The sequence below is a fragment of the Scophthalmus maximus genome, chromosome 4 (genome assembly GCF_022379125.1).
Source record: "Scophthalmus maximus strain ysfricsl-2021 chromosome 4, ASM2237912v1, whole genome shotgun sequence".
In the NCBI taxonomy this organism is placed as follows: Eukaryota; Metazoa; Chordata; class Actinopteri; order Pleuronectiformes; family Scophthalmidae; genus Scophthalmus; species Scophthalmus maximus.
The window spans coordinates 17,944,679-17,967,156 of record NC_061518.1 but is presented as its reverse complement, the minus strand read 5'-3'; the positions used below and the strand labels follow the sequence as shown (position 1 = coordinate 17,967,156).

At 40.9% G+C, this 22,478-nt stretch overlaps 1 protein-coding gene across 1 annotated transcript in view; it reads right to left on the bottom strand.

Annotated features, from left to right (window-relative positions):
• The window catches only part of LOC118302588 (FERM domain-containing protein 5-like), a 58,851-nt gene that overhangs the window by 18,131 nt on the left and 18,242 nt on the right, over positions 1-22,478 (bottom strand). The gene's annotated exons all lie outside the window — the stretch shown is intronic.

Here is a 22,478-nt window from a genome sequence, read left to right as displayed (position 1 = left end):
GTCAGTAATTGACGTGTTAATGCACCGTCAGCAAAATCCAACGCTTAACCAAGGCACTGACATTTACTATAAATAGTTGTCCCCCGTAAGGCTTGTGGTCTGCAGGTGAGGACCCAGACAGCACCATACGTAGCGGCAACGTCGGGATTGCAGCGTCATAATCTAGTGGAAAGTTTCTCTGTGCTCATCTTGTACGAACAGGATTTCAGCAGCACCGAGAGCTAAATGTGGCTGATGGCATGTGCCGGGTGGTTCAGTGGGACTATGCCGCAGCACGTACAGATCCTTGCCACTTCCAATTCCACAATGTGCTTAATGGCAGGTGCCGCTTGAAAGTGGTTGGCCACTGTCGGACTGTCACTGCCACCCCCCCCCCCCCCCCCCCCCCCACCCCCCCCCCCCCCCCCACCCCCGCATTCCCAAATTTGATTCTGACAAATACTGCTGTTGATTTATATTTTTTCCGCCCTTATTGACGACATTTGCAGAGCATAGTCCTGTAAATGAGGGGAAGTTTCTTGCGTTTGTTCTACTGCTGGGATGCGTGTGACACGTTTGAAATGACAGTAAGTTAATTTCAGATTGTACTGACTCTGACTGTAATATGCTCGCATTGCAGCTGGTTTTAGCCACAACAGCCTGCTCAAACAAATCAACTTTGTTGTAAGCATGCATGAATATGCAAAGACAGTAATTCCTATGTCGTGATCCCACGCGGAAAATGGAAAAAACTGAGAATTTCTTGCGATGTCCCACAGTGTTTTTTTTGTTTTTTTAACCCAGTGTCATCAGTAATCCGCTCTGCAACGGGTTCTTCCAGACAAACTGACGCTGGAACAATTTCACTTTCTCCTTTTCTTGCAGCTCCGCAGCAGCAGCAGCAAGCCTCTTTCATAAATTCTCCTTCTGAATGAGGTCTCAGCTTCTTAGCTTTCCGCTCGCACACCACACAACTCGACTGCGTAGCACATTGACTGTGTCAGAATGTGGTCTCGTGAAAGCTGCTCGCTTGGCACAAAAACTCAGCAGAAGAGCGTTACCGCTTTCCAAGAGCATTGGTCCCCGTAACTCATCCAGTATAGCTGCTTGTTTCCAGCTGTAATGATGCTCAGGACTGACCTCTCTTCATCATTGCACCCACTTCCCCTGCATAGACACACTGGCTTGTCTCGTCTTCGGTTTTGTCAATTTCTCTTGGAAAAGCTTGGCGTCATGCATTTTCTTTTCTTGACAGTCGCCATGACGTCAGTCAGCGATGACGCATAATAGCAGCGTGTGTGTTTCCGTGATGTGAAGTGACCATGAAAGATATGCTAGTCAACTGTTCTGTTATTATCTTTTAACACAAAAACGAATTGCTATCAAAAGATTTTTTGAAATGTATCTATGATTTCTCTGGAGGTCGTCTACGTGGTTCCCCACCCCTGTTTTCTGTCTGGAGGGGAACTCTTTCAGTGTGCATCACCGAGGAGATTTGTGCATGTCTGCGTGGTAATTTGTGTAGAAATGTTCTACACCATGTACACTATACATATAGGATACAGCCTTTCCTTTCCCAGTGGTAAAGGACACAAAATTAAATACCCTACTTTGCCTTTTAGAGTGCGACATTGCGTACATGTAGGTGTCACAAAACTGCATAGACACAGAAAATCAAATGCAGATATGTGAGAACGGAAGGCGGAAGAGAGAGGAGAAAGACAAAACCAAATAAAGAGGGGGAAAGAAAACAGAGAACGGTCAGAGAGAGAACAAGCGAGGCCAGTTGACACCGATCTGTCCTCATCACAGCACAGCAATCAAAAAAGAGAGGACAGGGGAGAAGCTACACTGAAAGATCGGTCCATGTATGAACCATTTTCAGACACGGCCCCTGTTCAGACCCAATGTGAGAATCTCAATGATGAAGCCTCTGCACACTTCTGCTTCACTCAATATCAGAACAAACAGCAGGACAAACAACCCTCGGGCATGTGGCTTAACTTTGACAGGGCGCCTTGAGATCAGAGTTACTGCCCTTCTTTGGTTGAATTCAAACCTGTGGTAACATTAAAGTCATTTCGGTCTTATATATTTTCAAGTAGTGCGTGCGTTCATGTCGTTGTGTCAACTTGTTCTGTCTGAACCGAAGTTGTCCTGTTTCATTAACAACATCGCAACATCCCGTACTCTGTATCTCCTCGGGCCAGCGCTTCATTCAAACTACAATACATCCGACATTTGAATAAAATATTCAAAACAACAATGTGAAATCTTTGCAGATTCAAAAAAATTATGAGTCTGGTGATGAATTTGCCAAAGGACCATTGATGCATCAAGGAGATACATGCATGAATAAAGTCAGGGGAAGCAGTTCATTAGGAACGAAGCCTGTTTTTTCCTTTTTTAATTAAATCTTTGAGCCAGAAATCAACTCAAGCTCAACCCAACACAAACCTATCAGGACCAGTTGTGTCAAACAGTGCACTGGCCAGGCCTTTCACAGGACGCTGACCCTCCATCTCCTCTGACAGTCTGTGTGTCACCATCACGACGTACACCCTGACTCACCACGACAGGCCTGCTGAGTAGCCCAGCAGCAGAAATAGAATCACACACACACACACACACACACAGACACACACTTAGGTTTTCACACGCTTACCTGTGAAACCTCTGGATCCACAACATTTTTAGAGCCTCCCCCTCGCTCCATCTGCTGTGCACTGTAGTGTAAACTACAGCAGTGCCCAAAAAGGCCATCCTCATCAATCATGTTGTGCTTCCTCCTATGTGTGCACCACTAAGTTTTCTATATGAAATGCCTAAATGTGTTTGTGTGTATGAGTGAGAGAGAGCATGATAATAACAACAACTGAAGGACAGGGCAATTCATCTCAGTCCAACACTTAAGCGACTAAATGAAAAATAATGAAACGCATTAAAAGAAAACACAAAAAAATAATGCTGATCTCCTCAGACAAAAAAAGAAATGTTGTCACACACAAGCTGCAGTGCCCTTTTTTTTATGATGGATTTACAGCTGTTAAAACAGATTTAAAAACCGTCCGACTTAATGAAGAGTCTCTGATCGTGAGTCTTCTGTTGTGCAATACAAAGCCTGAAGGTAATCCCGTTGTTCCTGCTAATTTACCCCACTCTGCACACTGATGCAGTTTGTATCGACGAGATCGACTAACTTTGCAGCACAGTCTCTCTTGCACGTATATATGAAGCTCGACAAACACTTGTAATGTATACGCAGTGTTGCGTTGCATAACGAAGAGGCACACTGAATTTCAGCGGGCTGACCGGGGGCCTCCACCGGGACACGGAGACAGGCTCTGAGGCAGAAACATTATTGATCTGAAGTTAAGTGTTCTTCGGCATCCTTGTGAGATTTAAACCTAGAGCCAAGCTGCACTACACCGGTGGCTGCATAGAGGTAATAAACATACTGTATGTTGCCAGTTAAAGCTCTGTTTTATTGTTTTTGAGGAGATAAACTGAAGATCTATTATGTGGTTTGTGGTCATGTGATTTCACTTTGGGAATTGCTTCTCTAACAGTTATCTCCCCCTTTAGGTTTTATTGCTGAGAAGGAAATAATTAGATCCGCACTATCTTTGTATTAAAACCCCTTTGTTGCCAAAACATCGGGAAACTGAAAAACCAGCTATTGAGATAAATTGCCATACAGTTGAGCAAACACCAGGCTTTGCAGTGTGATTAATGTTTGTTTTACACTCAACACAAGGACTGTACACTGACCTCAGTGTATCGTGAACAAATTTCTTAATGATGCATCATACAGCTGTGCATATCTGTAAACTCTAACCACTCATGAATAACGTAACGGGCCCCTAATGTAAGAGTAGCTTGGGTTGATTTGTTTCACAACATATTTACTTTAGCTTGGAAAATGTTGTTTCTGCTTAATCTAATATTTAGGCTGTTTTAAGACACTTCTCAACAAATAAAATAAATACATACTTCTCCCATACAAGTTATCACAGTGAACAAACAGCCCCCTGTACACTGTCACGTTGTGGTATTGTGTCTGCTGGCAGCTTTGTATAATACTAATAAAAGAAAGAAGCTGGGCCATGATTACCTTGTCAGCTTCAATTCATTTCATGGCGAAGTCATTAAGGTCAGGGATTCGATTTTCATTGGTCTTCCCTGATCAGGACAAATGGATGGCCTGGAGGACCCGTTCTCCTCGCCTTGTGTGTGAGTATGAATTTTCTTGCACCTTAAGATTACAACTGAATTTAGGAGACAAAATAATCTCCATCAATCTCGATCAACATCTCATGGATATGCTTTTTAGCAAAGGGGGGTCATCAACCTTAAACGAAGGTGCTAACCACTAGGCCAAAACCCCTTGAGTCGTAGTGTCAGTCGCTAGCACGTCTCTTAATGTGTCAGGTAGTGATGTTTACAAACTGCAAAAGCAGTGTTGTGAGGTGCGGTCCGCACCATTTTATCGTTTCCAATTTACAGAGCCAGACAGGAAATATTTGCAAAACGTGTATTGCTTTAGAATCGCTTACTGCCCCAATAATGAGTGAATGCAGCAGGTATTGAGGACAAGGAGGAGACATCACTGGTGTCTCAAAAGAGTAGGTCTTGGAGAAGAACTTTCAGTTGACCTCAAAGAGGTTTCCGGTAAAGTTTTATAAAGTATGAGATTCCCATCTTATAGGCAGACACCTACTGAGTATATTCCTTTTATTAGCCCTCCCAGATATGCAGTTTAGCAGAGAGGAGAGTACCACAGTTTGTAAAACTTCAAATTCAAGAGGAACAATCCATCCTTCTGTGGAACAGTGGTGCGGATCATCATTCTACTCTTGCAAGGACACTGTTGGAGCCCTGGATGTTTAAACATTCAGTTGCCACGTGTTTTGTGGACTTCAAAAAGGCTTTAGACTCCTTTGGATTTTCTAGTTGAGGAGTAGCTTCAAAAAATTTAGGATCCACTGCAAAGCCACTGCACTGAGCAAGAGGGTCTTTGACTAACCAGAGCAAATGCAGCACATCAACAATACATTTGTTTCACAAGACAAGATCATTTTCAGAAGGTGTTGTACTACCTGTCACCACATTTGTATGTGATTTTTCCAGGACGGAACGTTTGCGGTGAAGAGTGTCTCAGGGTCACATGGTGGTTTGCAGCTGAGCGTGAAGAAACTGGAATTTGCAGTGGATTCTCGTGGTGAAGAGAAAGCATTTAGATAAAGCACCAAATCAATTCATGTTCTAATGCTTAGGAAAGAATATTTTTTCTCAGGGATTCTGGACGAATATGGCATCTGATCAGAATGCCTCCTGGATGAATTGCATGTCCAACAGGTACGACACCCTGTCCGGGCATTACAAGGTACACTAACAGTTAGGTGTATACCAGCATATAGGACTGTGGCAGTTAGTGCAGTATAATTTTTGTACCTATATACAGTATATATTGTAAATGTGCACATGAAATGTGTCTCTTATTAGAATTATGTGATCCGTTAGTGATAAGAGTGGTAATAGTTTGGGGGGATGTAGAGCGGGCAGCTGTGATATTAGCCACAGAGACTCATCTGAAATGAGATTAGTGCAGACAGGAATGTATTAAACAAGCAGAGGCCTCTAAGTGCTTTATGGAAGCATGCGCAGCATTTCATCACAGCTACAATAAAAGTGATAAACGGAGAGCAGGAAATAACCCAGACTGGGGCCAAATGATCACTGCGGTCCTTAGTGGAGCGTCAGCAGCGGCACGCCGCTCTCAGCATGGCCAGGCCGTGCGTCAGATTAATTATTGAGAGGGGTTCCATATCAGCTTGGGAAACACAACATCAATAAATTATGTTGTAATTTTAAGCTAGAGAATGGAAAATGCAACAACTGAGCAAATGGTCCTGAAGGGTTACTGCTTCCGCAGCAGTGTCTGCGAACATTGGTGTTGACGATGTTGTGTTTTAGTGTTGCGTTACTGGTGTGAGCTCCTGGGTGGCAGGGGATTAAGTCGAAGAATGGTTATATGAAGGTCTTAAACAACACCTGCTTCTTCAGGGCTCAACCACAGGGTTGATAGTCAGTATATCTGTGTCCCTCTTTATGCTGATTTTGACTGTTGTTAAAGTTCTTGCCTCAAAGATGTCAGCAGAAAAGCCTATTTTACAAGCTTAACACAATCTCATGCCATGGTGATGTGTAATTTCCATACTCTGGAAATCAGGCAGAGAAGTGAATGACTGCCGCGGATGGTCAGTCAGTCACAAGCTTAATGGTTTTAGAAGATTTACACTCAATGAGCCTTCCCTGGCAACCCAAAGGAAGCAATAAATATGTTCCACAACGATGCTGCCGGCAGATAGTTCAAGTATTATTTCATGGTACATATATATACACGTGCATGTATGTGTTTTATATGGCTAACAAAATGTCATGTCACAAGTGCACAAAGGTATTTTTTTACTGTGTGTTGTGTACACTTTTTGACTTATCAGTAATAAAAACTGCAGTAACGAATAGAATGGTCATATATACATTTGGGAAAAAAATTTGAGGAGGAAAACTAGTCTGAAGCGGGTTTAATTTCCTCTTTCTCACAACAGTATTTACAGAAGAGGATTTTAATGAATTGATTAATGAGCAAAAAATTAAATCAAAGCAGAATAAAAAAAGTAATATTTCCCCGTTAGGGGTCTTGAGCTAACCAGCTGCTGACTGCTGCTTCATATTTAATAGACCCACATCAGAGTGGTAATAGTTAGCTCAACTTAACTCTCTGTCAGAAAGTGAATACTGTAAGTGTAGTTCCCAAAATTTCAAACTATCCCTTTAACCCTCTGAAAGCCATTTTTTCCTATTTTTGGTCCGCCGCGTCACCTCATGTAATAATACTTGTCAAACCTCAACCCTGTAATGTACAGTCCAGTTATATACATCTTAATTTTTTTTCAGGACAACCTAGGCTATCAGAAGTTCCGTATCAGTTCCTGTCTGCAGTGACACAGAGGAGTGTCAGTAGTAGGAGTAGGAGTAAACAGGAGGAGCAAGAGGTCCTGTTTTCAGTGTAAAATCTTTCTTTTTTTCGACCAGTCGACAACACAGCATCTGATTGGTACAAGTCTGTTACAAAGCCTCTGATTGGTCAAAGATCCAAAATGGATGGCTAGAAGTCCGCTAACAAATGCAGTAGTCTTGAAAAATGGGGAAAAAATGATCATAAAAGTCATTCAATGTCTGATTTATCATCATGGACATGTTGAAGAAAGACTCAGAAAAGGACAATGAAGTTCCAGGCCGCACTACAAATCTTCTGAAAGGGCCAAGATCGCACGGAAGCCTGGAACGGAGCAAGTGTTAGCATCCCGTCAAAACAAACTGTAAGTTGCATAAACTGATCAAATGTTATGATGACTTTTATAACATGGCGCATTTTCTGTCACATACGACAGGTTCTGGATCATGATCTGTAAACTGAAGGGAGAGCAGAATTCCTACATCCTTTATTTTGTAGGTTTGTTTAACCTCCAGCACGTTAGTCAAGCAGACATCAGCAGATTGAGGGCAACCCTGATGAATTTCTTTAATACGAAGAAGAATGACAGGAATGCATCTCAGCACCACATGAACCCAAAGTTAAAAATTCAAAACACTAAGTGCGACATTTTTAATCTTTTTAAAACCCTCCTCACAGATAATCATAATAAAAATATGGGGGATGACTCATGCTGATTATAGATAAGGATCCTTTCACCAAAACTGTATGAGTGTAAATCTTGATTTAGTTGCACAGCCACTACTTTACATTTGGCTACATGCCGATGATTCATTCTTGTGGCACACTCAAATTGCTCGGGCTGTTTATTCTCCCTGGATTTAAATTCAACAAGAAACATTGTGGATAGATAATACTGATTTATATGTGCCTGAGCTTCGCTAACATTTTATCTTACTTGTAAGGAATATTGAATCTTCTTGAGCGACTTGTTAATTGTTATAATATTTTCTGAATGTTATTTGCATTATTTGCATTTTGCAGATAACAGTTTCTAAAAGGAATGGCTTGATTATGATGAGAAAATTGATAACCGAGAGTACGATAGTTAGGTGAACTGTATATGTGGTGTTGCTAGGGGGTGTTTAGCTTAGCTTAGCATAAGGACGCAGTGGAAACTGCTAGTTTGTTTCTCTTCTAAGTTCAAAAAATTAACCTACCAACACTTGTAAAGCTCAGTGAAAAATAAATTCACAAATTATTTAATAAGTACACGAATAGAAATGTTGTATTTCTTTTCATGGAGTTACCATAAACTCCAGCAAGCTGCTATGTCTACTGAGGAATAGTTGCAGCAAAACCAACAGGAAAAAAACTTCATAGTGTTTCCATAATCAGCCCACAAATCATTATCTCAAAAAGGAAAGGTGAACATTTACTCCATTACTTAAGGAGGTGAATTCATAAAAAACTAAAAAAATTAAACACAAAAGCTTCATAAGCAAATATCTGTAATACGTTTAGAGCGGTTTGTTGGCTGTACAGAAAGAAAGGAAAACTTCCAAAAGCAAACAGAGATGGAACCGATCACAGGTTCCTACTGGGAAGCCTGTTTCCTTATGTTTATGATCAACCTCTTGCAGTAGTCCTTATGGTCAACCAACACTTTTTGTGTTGGTTTTGTGTCATTTTTACATTTGTCTTAGTGTACGCATCAAAAAATTAAATTACAACACGTTAATTTGTGAACTTTAAGATGGAGCAGTTGTTTCCGCCTCCTTGCTAAGCTAGGCTAATCACCTACTGGCTCTCGCCCCCAACTCAGGGCAAAGACACGACAGTGATACAGATTCTCTCATTTAATTCTTGGCAAGAAAGTGAATAAGCACTTTACTGTTTTCACAACCTCACACAACTGTGCAGCATCAACAATTCATGGCTGCAGAGCTTAATACATCCAGTAAAGACACAAGAAAAGAAAGAAAGAAAAAACTACACTCAAGCAAACATTTCTCGGTATGTTTCTCGGCAGCCACAACGTACAGTGCAATCACTTCATGCGGAGGATTTCATTTTGGTAAACTTGCACTTGTACCTTCAAAGACAGAATCTCCTGCAGGAATTAAGTGCTCAGTAAAAAAAAAGACCTTCGAACAAATGAGCTTGGTAATGTACAACCTGTGAGCCAACAACAGGCTTTCACTAGTTAAATATTCACTGTAATGCACCTCTACCACCGCCTTTTCATGTTCACTCACATGCCCCTAAAAACCCGTCAGCTGCTCGAGGGAAAGACAGAGATCCTCTTTAAAAAGATGTTCACATCAGCAGGCTGCCATCTTATTGCCGTTGAAGTGGCCCAGCGGGACTGGAGATGCTGGGGCTGCGTTCACAATACCTGCTCAGTTGTGTAAATCCTTTCTCATTCAGATAGAGGCTTGTGCTCCTGGGGGCTCCATTGCAGGATGCCACTCTGGAGAAATGGGCCTGAGAGCAGCGAACACATAAGAGTTATAGGAGTGACCATCATAGAGACCTTACTTTTAATGCACTGTTGAGGGACGTTTTTGGAGGGAGAAACATAACTTTGTGCTGGGGATTTTATTTTCCAAACTCTTTAAAGCGGCCTTGGGTGCCTTGAAAGGCACTATGTGAATCAAATTTTTCATTACTATTATTATTATGAGAGGAGGGGATATAGGGGCTTTGGGCAGAGGAGAGGAAACGTAAGGAAAAAGATGAGATAAAGGAAAGGATAACAAAGAAGAGAAAGCACCAGAGCAAAAAAATAATGACAGCAGTCACAAAGTGACTTATTGTCCCAGGTGAGCAGTCTCTCAGGCTTTTCTCCAGGAAAAGGGCAGTGATGTGCATAACATAGAAAGAAGCCACTGAGTACCTGTCCTATCCGTCCTTCCTGAGACTGAGTGGTGCACTCACTCAAAAAACTTAAATCTTTAGTTATAACTCAGGAAGTGTGTCTCTTTTGGAATTTTGTGGGACGTTATAAAGACTTATTGACTTAGATTACTTGTACGCTTGCCAACTGAACACCACATTGCTCTACATTATTTATTTTAATCAAGGTAGACATTAGAAAGATAACTTTAGAAACAAAATTAACTTAATAAATGTTCACAGGACATATTGAGGATCAGGCAAATGAAAAATCATGTGGATCACGTTTCCTGTGCTAGTGTCTGCAACACATGCATGCTCAGCTGTAATTGAGAGTGCTGCTTTTGCCTAAACTTCCTGTCTTTGTTATTTAGTAGAGCATGGCTGCTGTGACATTAACAGATACATCAAGGACAGAACATATATACAGAATCAAAAAAGTGGCACCTCCGGGTATATCATGCCATTTCCTCCCGTGGAGGTAATATACAACCACTGGAAAACGTTCTGCTAACTGTAGGGGTCCAATTAAGTAGTGATGCTGTTTCTTCTTGTTTTCTTCCCATTTTTGGGTGAGAAATATATTATTTCATCCAAATTTTAAGTAATAACAACCAATGCATTATTACACTTTGCCTGCAGGTTATATAAATGTATTTGCTGCTATTTAGCTGAATAAAAAGTTTTTATTAGAGTCTAAATCTTTAAATTCTCGTTCACAAATTGGGGGTGAAGATTGGGGTGAAAAGGCCCTTACTAATATCACAGCGAAGCATCAAGAGCTGAAATTATATAAAGGTTATGTTATGTAAATATTTAATGTACAGTACATACAGTGTATACTATTGATAAACAGTGTGTAACCTTCTCCAAATAGCACTGGAGTCAACTCTGGCCTCCAGGTATAACTGGTTAATAATCAGCCTCACATTAAACTAGTGGTGTCATTCTGTACGGAGCCTTTTTAGAAATGAGGGGACACTTTAAATTGGATTTTCCTAAACTGTGCCAAAAATCTGGAACATTGCTCCTGATCACAAGAGACTCTGCTAATAGAAATGTAATATTCTCCACACCCATTTTAGTCCTGGAGCTCATTTAAACATAAAAACGCCAATTACTAAACCACCAAAACTGCAAATCTTACCATGTGTATTGGCAATAAGTGTCCTAACAACATCAAGAAGCCAAACTTAATTCACAGTATAGCGGGACGACAACTTGTTTTTTCATTGTACCGTATTTGTTGTGCTTCAACGGGTGTAGTTTTTACATCACTACAAACACACCCTATACCTGCACCATGTGGTGTCTGTCAGGGTGTAAGGCAGCGCTAGAAAACTGTGACAGCAGAGAATGCTAAGGGCTAACACTCAAGGGTAACCGATAAATAAAACCTTCATTCATCTTTAGTACAATTATCTTGACAGTATGATTTTGTCTTGTGTGCACAATGAAGACAAGCTGGCTCTTCCTGGAGCCCCTGGGATTGTCACAGCAGAAGTGTCCTCAACTAAACAAAGTTAACTTTGCTGCTTCAGGTGCAGGGTTGTTGAAGCTGTCGTATCGTCCTTATATCAGAAGTGGGACCAAATCATTGATTTTGCCGTAGTGAACATGACTTAGTCACCTCACAGAAGGTTCTGAGTTTGAAGCCGGCTGGGCCATTTCCACGGGAAGTTTGCTATGTTCTCTCTGTGTCTGCGTAGGTTTTCTTCGGGTAGTCCGGTTTCCTCCCTCCCTTAGATTTAATGGAGACCCATCTATTGCCTGTTGATGTGAATGGTTGTTTGTCTCTGTATGTCGGCCCTGTGATGGACGTGCGATCTGATCTGACTTGCCCAATGTCAGCTGGGATTGGCTCATTCTACCCTGCCACCTTCAAAGGATTAATGGATGGATTGATGGTTGGATGGATTTGTGGAAGGCCAACAACATATATTTGCAAAAGTACAGTATAGGCAAGTAAATCATGTAGAGACCATGATGCAGTTCTTCCCCCTGTCTCAACCCTGGAGTCATATGAAAAAAGACTCTATGATGTGATGGCTCTTTGTTCTATGTTCATGCAAAGTACGAGACATAAGTGGGAAGTTAACTGCAGTAAATGCCCAGAGGTCATTCTACCTGACAATTACTCAGCTTCCTAGGCCCTGTAATGGCAGTCCATTTACTAGATTAATTCAAGGCGCACTGCTAATACATAGATGTTATTACTTGGCTGAGCAACCATTTGGCCTACCATGAAAAGGTAAGCAATATATTATAATTCACTGCATACAATTATGGGCAAATTAGTGAGTGAACAACCTAATATCACACCATTTGAAAGATGTGCAAAGAAAAAGACTTTCTGCTACAAATTTAATATTGCAAGCAGAACAGAATACAAATGCAAGAATGATGATTCAACATGAGCTAAAGACAATATTTCATAAAAGCACAAATATAAAAAAAAAATTGGAAACACCTTGTCTGTGTGCTACAAGCAGCACTGAAGGTCAGGGCTGTAATAAAAGCTTAGAGCTCTGACACCACAGAGAGTGGTTCACCATGTAAAAAGTGCTAACAGGCAATACTGTTGCCCTGATCAAGCAGCAAGCAGGTCAAACGTGTTACTGATCATGGGCCATGATAAGTGGAGGCGCCGTCTGCTGCAGTTGCATCCAGACAAGAATTCAAGAAGGGCAATGTGGTGTTTTGGTGTTCACACACTTGCTACATACATTTAGCTATCTGAAAGCTCTTCTCACACATGCACATGGTGTATCCTTTTCTTATTTCATCAGTAGTACTGTACCAGATGGTGCAATACAAAACTCTCAGACAAATATAAGTGGTCATGTATCCTCCAGGTTCCTCACACTTCCCAGAATGCACCACCAATGCATCACACTTGTATTAATTGGTTTAGCTCCTTTGGGGACAATGTGTCCGTCAGTCATAACACTCAGGATGCTGCCAGAGGGATTTTGTGAATGGAAAACTGAACCAGAGCAGCAGTAAACGGCTTCCTCCTAGTACCGATCTGTTAATGAAGGCAGCTAGACTAAAGGCAAACAGGAAACCTGAGAATTATGAATGGTCAAGAAGCTCGTGCTTCTTACTACTCTTGGGTCTTAGCCTTCACAAAATGGAGGAGGTGACCACATGCTCCTTTGCTGAAGCCATTGTATTGATTTGACTCGGTTTATTCACCAAGTGTCATCATCATGTCTGTTTAGGTTTATTTGATGTTAGTCTCCTGCAACTAGCTCCTCTTTTGACCTGGCATATTTGTCCTATACACCAAGTGGCCTTAACAAAGAAACTCAGCAGCCATGCCGTCAAGTAGCCTGGCGTGACAGACTAATATTCAAATAAGTATTAGTCTAGGACCTCTCAGTTCATTTTCGATTTCCAAAAGGTGTTACCAATGGATGCAGACCAAAATGCCTCCAGACGCAATTGGATAGCAACGAATCATGTGTCTGTTGAGCGACGCAAACATTTTTTAACAGACTAGAGCAGAGAGGAGATGTATGTGATGATGATTCCACAATGTTTGTGAACCAGTGTTGCCATTTTTGGGAGAAATTTGAATTGGCTACTTTTAGTCAAATGCTTGTTCATCAGTGGCAGCCATCTTGGTTGATTACAAAAGTTGCTTCTCTCCACCATGGTATAAACCCCGCCCATTATCAGTTAAACGGTTCTGATTGGACCGGCAAGATTTCTGCCATTTGGAAATTTTCTAATGGAGTGGATCCAGACATAGTCCAAATTATGTAAAAATCAATAAACTTTAAGGTTAAGTCACGTTTTTAAGTTAGGGTAAGGTTTGGTTCAGGCAATGTATTGTTCTCTCAAGCCATAACTGCATGTGTTTTTTGTATGCCTCAAACGTTTGTATGTATGTTTGACTTCCGCTTGCTGAGGGATTGTGTATTTCACTCGATAGCAGCCAGATGCCATGAGAAAAACAAGGTTTCAAACAATCCCTATTTCTCAAACTCTGGATTCTTAGCACCTTACGTTCCTTCATGTTTTTTTCTGTCATCTTCTCTTGATAAATAAAAACCTTGATGGAAAGAAAAGAATCATTTTTCATTCCAACCATCACCATTTATAAACTGTCAACTGTAGAGCACAATCATTGATCTTTACCCTTTCATATTTTATATTCAATCGAATGGTTTCACAAGAAGATTTGAAATTATAATAAACCAATCTTAATTTCTGCTGAGAGCTGTGCCGTATAAATGCACTAGGGTTACAAGGGAAGAAATGTGAAAGTATAAAAACAAAACAAAAAAGTCCACCGTTAAAAATCCCCAAGACAGCTGCATAGTTCAAAGCTACAAGCCCAGAGGTCGACGCGACTGTAAATCATCCAGCAGCAGAAGCTGATCTAGCAAGTGAAGCGATGACATTGATGCTGCTAGCTGCTTCCACAGTTTTGCAGGCATGGTCTTCAGTAGCTTGACAACATTAGTGAATTTAGTGAACAAATAATGACAGGATTAAAACAATAAGCATTATCATGCGCAGTTCAAGATAGTAATGAATTTGAGCTTCAACAGTAGCCAGGGTTAGGCTAACAAATGTCACAGATGTATACAATCATCCCAGACTCACATCATAGCTGCCTCCTAGATAGTTGGGTAAGACTAAATAATAGTGCAAATTATGATGTATCTAAATGCATAAATTACTGTTGCATGTATCAAGAATTCCAGTGGCTCACATTAACAAATAATCAAGTCCCTGTGACTTGATAGTGAACAAGATGTAGGTCTGGAGCCTCATGATATTTAAAAAGCGGCCTTGGCTGAGAGTAGTTTTCTTAGCGGAACTACTGCCCACTCACTAGTCACGGTTGTAACAAGTACAGAGAAAAGTCACTTAGCAGCTGTTTACATTAGAAAATCACTGAAACAGATGGTGTAGTCCTGAGCAATAGTTTCATACAGTGAGGTGATAATGCTCATATTGTCTTAAGTGAGAACCCTTTTTTCAAACTTAAGATTTGTGTATGAATGCAAAAACTCTTTGAGTTTGAGAATATGATGCACAGATCAAAATTATCTCCTTTACTAAGCCACTGTACACACAATACTACAATATTGTGCTTTCCAGTGTTTTCCCCTGCGGGCATGAACAGGCCCCTGCCTTATTCATCTCATCCATATAACCTCAGCACATGAGCAATGATTAACCACCCACACAGGACCTTCAACACTGCATACATGGGGGAAAAAACAGCCTGGAAGTGTATCGTACAGTATGATATTCTGAACCTCATGCAGGTGTGTGCTGAAATATGAAAGTCAGCGGACAACATTAGAGAATAACAGGCTCATACTCTCATAAATCATCCATGAAGGCTCTCTGCTGGGCCTATATCGAACAAAATAAACAATTTGTGACCACGTGAGTAACCATACCATTTGCACTTGCAGAGTCAGAAATCAAGAGAATGGTCCTATGATTTATACACTATAGGCAGTTAAACACACACTAGCAGTTTGTTTTGCGACAGTAACTTTGTTTACACGCATTTGAAAATATAGTTGCAGAAGACTTGCCGTGTTGCAGCTGAATGGCATTTTAATGACTGAGCAAAACAATTTTTTTCCCCCCTTGCTTCATTTGCATACATCAGTGGGTCCAGAGGAAGAAAGCTCCTGTATCCGAGCAGGTGTCTCCAGGATAAGCAGCATTATCAGCAGCAGGACGGTGCACTGGAAGCAAAACCTTTTCAACTAGGCTTTTAGCGTTTTTCAAATGGTTGTTTCTTAGATGTAACATGTACTCACTTCTGGTAAAGTAGCATTTTGGTCCCTTCTTTCCATTAGGGTGTTGTTTTCGCCCATATGTGCATTTGTGTATATGTGTGTACTAAATAGCTCAAAAAGATTTTCAACTTGGTGGGATTATTACCTGGGAGGGTATCTCACGATGGCTATCTTTTGGAGCTGATCAGTCCAAGGTCAATGTCTACAAAAATGTTACAAAAAAAAAAGCATTTTCCAAGACATCTCTGCAAATAACAGAGCTAGAGAGGCAATTAAGCCTATATTGATCCTAAATTAATCCCCCATCATATGATTTATAATAAGTGGTGTCATGAGGAAGTCAGAATAATGATGTCATGCATACTTCAAAAATGCATTTCTCAAGTTATCTTGAAATTGTTGTATATACAGCGCGTGTGCGCAGGGTAGAGCGCCCTCTCCGATGGTTTTCATTGTTTTTTGTAAGCAAAGTAGGTTAGTATCTCTCCTTTAGTCTCTTATACAATTAATGGTGGGAAATGCTCACATCACTGGTGAAAGGAAAGTGCAGAAATTACAGTGAGAGATCATGGATGTTGCTTATGATCAAAATAATGGCAGACCAGGTCATACACACAGAGATCAAGGTCAGTGCATAAAGAGCACTGATAGAAAAGAAGAAGTATATTGCTCCTGCTCCAAGTGGACACAGGGGAAAATGGCATTTTATGTACTTGACAGATTGTCACACTTTTTATTCTTAAAATGACTGCAAAGCACATTCATTTCCCAGATTTGCACCAGCGTCCTGAAAACAGATCAGTCAGTCTTTTACTGCCTCTCTTTGCCGCTCTCGCCGTCCACCGGCTCTGTCACATTACATCTCCTGTGTCAGACTCAAATATCTCTGACGACACGAGTTACTGCAAACCAACTCATAACTGCATGAGAGTCTAGTCACATCACGTCAATAGATTCCGCCTGCTGGATTCCATTAGCCGAGGAGATTTTGACGGGCACACACCAGGTCACCCTCGCAAAAGCAGAGAATTAGCACAAGTTTAGAATTCCAATGAAGCTTTGTAAAACACGTACGTTTTCACATCAGTTAGTCCACAATGAGTTGAACCTTACTGGAAATATGCTATTGTCTTCATTTCTATGTTGTAAAATGAGCAATATCATTCATAGGTTTTCTCTAACCGTGCAGGGTGGAATTTTTGGAATATTAATATAAAAGTAAAATTTGAAAAATATACTAATTAATCTGTGTGATTAAAAAAAAACTCTGTCCCCTCCCCCTTTACCCAAACGACTGACTAATTACACTCAGCATCCTGTAATGTCGTGGACATCGCGCTGGGCAACACCGCGGAAGTCTGTACAAACAGCGGCTTCACAATGAACAGTGTTCACTGGCTGTGTAATCGCACTGGCCTGCAAATATCAAGAGGGATGCAAAGGAAGCCAGAACACAGGTTTTGCTGAGTCATTAAAATGCTGCTCGGTTGCAACACAGCAGCAAGTGTGCCAGCTGGAAAATAAGCGATCACATGAAGTAGTTTTCAGAAGACTAAAGGCAATGCAGAGGCACATTGAGAAAAGCCAGAATATTATAGCTGCCAGTTACACCAAGTATGGCTGCATTTAATATCTACAGGACTGACAACATCTTCTGCTGATTATAATTAGGATGTAAGAGCCGAGGAGGAGAGGTGATGTTTGGAGACACTAATGCTTTTTCCGGCACAGTTTTTATAAATGCATAAACTGGTTGTTTGCTTCTCTGCTCAAGTGAACCGACAAAATATCTACGCCATCATGAATTTCGGAAATCATCACATAGGCATAGGGGAAATAAGCTTGAAATATTGTCCAATCCCTTGGCTTGTTTCAATTTTAGATCATCATCTTTAGAAAGGGCTACTTGATTTAACACGGTGGACAAATAAGAACCAAATTCGGTTTGCAATGAGAGGTCTGAAAAAAGATTGCAACGCTCTTATTGCTCTGCATGGGCTGGTTCGTTCTAGGGTGGAAGGATAACGAGGGCATTACTGCTCACATTTAACAAGAGTGGAGCTGGATAGACTGATGGGACTGCAACACTCGCACACACACACACACACACACACACACATCGAAACACTACAAACATACAGACATACATACAACAGCATAGGAGGCACATTCATGCACTGACAAACACATATACGAATACATAAAGACACACACAGGGACACACACCACTGAGACAAGTCGAGGGATTAAAGAAAGATAATGGGTAAGCCGACTCCTGACAGCTGGTGTGTGTGTGTGTGTGTGTGTGTGGAAGTTCATGTGAGATTATCGATTTGATTTCTACAGAAATAAGATAAACACTTGAGGCGGACATTTACGTGAAAGTTTTACAAGTAACTGTTTTTTATTATTGCACCTGCTGTTCGAATCCTCACGGGTTTTCCTCCATTTCTGCCAGAGGCAAACAGCAGCCTGTGACATGCACAACACTGCTGCAGCATTCAGCATCCCGACACATGGCGGTGGAGACAATTAGCTGCAGAGATACACTGAGCCCCTGAGAGGACAGCGAGGACTCGTTCTCATTCATGTCGCACAGCCCTCAGCTCAACAACACACTCCTGGCATAAACCACACTGGCTGAAAGGAGAAAAAGGGCTTAAACCATGATTCAGGTTGTTTTTGTCTGGGCCCGACGTAGTTTCCCACAAGACAGACCGGTCAAGGAGGGGATGCCTTTACAGAGAGCAGCGGCAGCATGCTACAAAGAGCTTCTGACGATTCATGTTGTTGCTTGTTTCCCTGCGTCGGTAGCGCGGCCAGCAACCCAGCAAAGTTTTCATTTGCTTTTCATACTAAAATTGACTGACCGACAGTTTTCGGAGGCTGCTAGATTACGTTTGAAGTCTTTAGTGTGGCTTGTTGGAGGGGGTCAGTCTGCAGGTCAGACTGAGCTGGATATAATCACACAGAGGCCAAGCTGGCTCATTTCACAGGGCACTTCCCACCGCCCCAGTGTAAGCTAAGCCTCTGCTGAGGGCACATGCCCGGCTAAACCCCACAGCCGCACCAGCTTCCCCTTGTAGGGCATCGCAACATGGGTAAACAGCACAGGCAACCTCTGCCAATACCCATTTCAATTCCGCAGGAGAGTGAGCCGTCCATCCCCCGGAGTGGTTGTCTTCACATGAGCCAGGGGCAAAAAATGAGAGCAGAGATTAACGTGCAGTTTGAAGGCGATTGAGGCAACAATTTATAGATAGATTATAGATTCCGTACCGTATTACATTTGAGCACAACCACAAATCATTTGTGTTTTATTGAGGTGGTTATCAACCTTTTTTGGATCCTGGAGCCTTCAAATAAAGCAGTGTCTACTTGTGACATATTTCAACAAGATTGGTGGGCAGAGCAACTATGAGGGCGAATATTTCTACTATAAAGTATATCGGTTGATGTGAGCCTTTCACAGACATACCGTATCGGCTTATACGTTATCCTGCATGAAAACTTATTTTACAGAAAAACAATGCAGAACAGATGTGCATTTGCGTTTACACTGTAAACATATATCAGTTTGGTTTTATTTGTGTTTTCTTTTTATCTATATTTTATTTATGATACTTTCGTAGTCATTTGAGTTGAGATCTTTTGTAAGTATAAGCTGGTTGGTCACGAGACTGAAATCCCAGCACCACTTGACACTAGACAACTTTAACCTTGAATCACCACAACTTATCACTTATTATGTAGCATAGGCATTTCTTTGAAGCTGCTATAATCAATATATCAATATTAACAAATATAAATGTGTGCAAGGGGTCACAATAAACATGTTGCCAAGTCTGTAACATAAAAGGCCTTGTGTCCCTGAATGTACCGCATGATAGGGAGGATGACCAACACGTGAAGAAGCCCTATTCAAGCCAGATGTCCATAGCATCAATGTGTAAATGAGCATCAATGTGTCATCTGAAGGCAAACAGTTAATGTGTGCTGGGTTGTTGCTGTATAAGCATCCTGTTAAAGAAGTGCACGCAAATAACCAGTCGGTTCTTTTGGGCAGAGCTGTGATGTTCCTTAATAATAGTCAGACTTGCATTCATCATTGCTACAATGCTGCAATATCGACCAAATGTCAAATGATCAAATGATGGATGTTTGCAGTGAAATAGTCCACCAGACTTGGAGCAAGTCTGTTCAACCAAACTGAACAGAAAATTGGGTTCTGAGGCCTTGATCACTATTAGACTCCATTAGCAATTATTGATCCTTTCAATTGGTAACTGACTTTGAGATGCATTCTTAATGTCATTAATGTGGTTTGTAATAGAGCCTGTCATACAAATAAGCCCCCACAGAGGAAACATAATAAGTAGTGCCGTGGCAGTGCATAAAATCATTGCTTAAAATATTTATGATTATTTACATAAAAGGAACATCAAAACTGCTTTATTGCTCTGTGGGAAAATTGATCAGTTTTAAGAAATCTTTCCACCTTTGTAAAATATAGTTGTTTGTAGTCACGCTGGTGGCATTTTATGAGAGTTAACAAGATCCAACCTGTTAATTTGTGAGCTTCGAGCTGTATCCCCCCACTTTCCTTTTGCTTAACTAAATTAACCGTAACCGTATGCTAGCTCCAGTTATATATTGAATGTGCACATATGGGAGTGTTATTGACCCAGCTCGTTCTCTTTCTCAGCTAGAAAGAGAACAAGCATATTTCCCATAATGTGAAACTGTTCCTTAAATAACGTTGTTAATGTTTGCATCATAAATAGGGCTGTTGGGTTTGAGCTGCTACAGGGCTCCTATCAGAGAGCACCAGGTCACCAGGTAGAGTTCAAATGAGTAAGATGTTAGTCACTAGGCTACGAATCAACTTAAATAGATGCACAATTCCTAAACTGATCAAATAAAATACAACAAAATGAAATTGTATCACACGTTAGCGACAAGCCTGAATCAGGTACTGTGCGAGATCTGCTATCTAGTCAAAACACTATACTGTATTTACAGCTTCATCTTAAAGGAGCAGAGGTACGTACACACAACCTTCAACATTCCTCACTACAAACTCTACAGTTGCAGGGACACAAATGGAGTCTCTGACTACTGTACAGGCAACCGCCATAATGTAAAGTGAACAAAACTCCTGTGAACGTCTCTAACAAGTAACTTACATAACATGACATACTCTGTTTGCGTAGCTCGAAGCTATATGCAATAAGATTCAACACCGTCTCTGTAACTTAAAGAATTCACAACAGGGGCACTGTCTTTTTTTTGCGCAAAGTAAAAAAAAAATCCTAATGATTTTAAAGTCCCTAATAGAAGCAGATAATAGTCTGAAAGCATTAAGTTGTAGTAGCGTTTCAGCTCAGAGTGCAGTTGAATCCCCAACAACTTCCTCCAGTCATTGGCATGAAGGTAGCCTGTGATCGGATACCCAGGGCAAAAAACACAAAATATTCCCAAAACTACTCACTAAACATCATGCTCACTGTATCCCTGTGATTACATGGCAGTAATTGAGGCAACACAAATGATTATTTCAAATAATCTATCAACTCAAAGCTTTTCTCATCCTGGCTCTGGAGGCTGGAAAAAACTGCTTGGATAGGTTTAACAGAGCAAATAAAACATAAACTGTAGGAATGCAAGGACAATATTAGCATTTTGTAAATGAGAGGGACATGTTCCCCACATCCCCAGTGGATATGCCATGCACATAGATGAGAATAATGCAGCTGATTTATCAGATTCTATACGATCTCACCATGAGCACTTTCACGGTGGTTTATTCCCACGAGAGCAAATTAGCGACCCATTGAAATTCACGTAAGAGTGTAGGAAACTGGGGTCTCGGGATTTTTGCTGAGTCAGAACTCACTAATTAACTAATGAGGGCCATCAGCTGAGCCGTATATTCAGAACAGAGGAGAGGACGGGGGGAATGTGCATGATGGACAAGACAAGTGCAGAAGAAAGCATCAGGGCAAGTCATCATCCTGCCAGAGGATGAGAAAAGCTTTGAGGCAAATCAACTTCAAAAGATCCTGTTTTGTGGGAAATGCTAATCGCACTGAAACATCTGATGACGCACTAAACATTTGCAATTTGAAGCTTTTATCATTCAGTCAGCTGTCACCGATTCGGACTGGACAGTGTTTTAGAGTGAAAGTATAAAATGAAAAATAAAATAAACATTCTTCGTCCTGTACTTCTCTGACCTTCCCTGACCTCCGCAAATAGGTAATCCAGTTTCAGAATTAATTCTTATAATTATTTTTTTGACATCACTGCTCATTTGTCCATTTTAATGTCTTTGTAAATTAATGTATAATGGGGACATGTCATTAATTTAATAGTTGTCACCTTATTACCTTACACCACCTTTTAAATCCCTTACAGACATATACAGAAGTGTGAACAGTCATTTTGCTGGGTGAAACTAAGGCCACTCATACGAAAACTGGATTTGCAATAACTGAATGTCAAAACTATATAAACAAACAATTCATTTTTCTTCTAAACCTACCACTGTAATAAAGGTTAATAGAGATCAAGTCCAATGAAAACTTCCAATAATGTGAGGGGGTACTTTGCAGAGTATACAGCAAAATGTTCTTCAAGGCATAATGGGTACACTTGTAGTTAAAGTTCATTTAATCAAAATGTTGAAAAGAGGAAAACAGTGGCTGCAATACAGTGGCTGAGCTGTGATCATCACTTAAATGTTTAGCGACAACCATATTGTTGTGGCACACAGGGCATGTGCTCTCTGTTTACACAGATCTACAGCAGGTGACCAGAGTCTG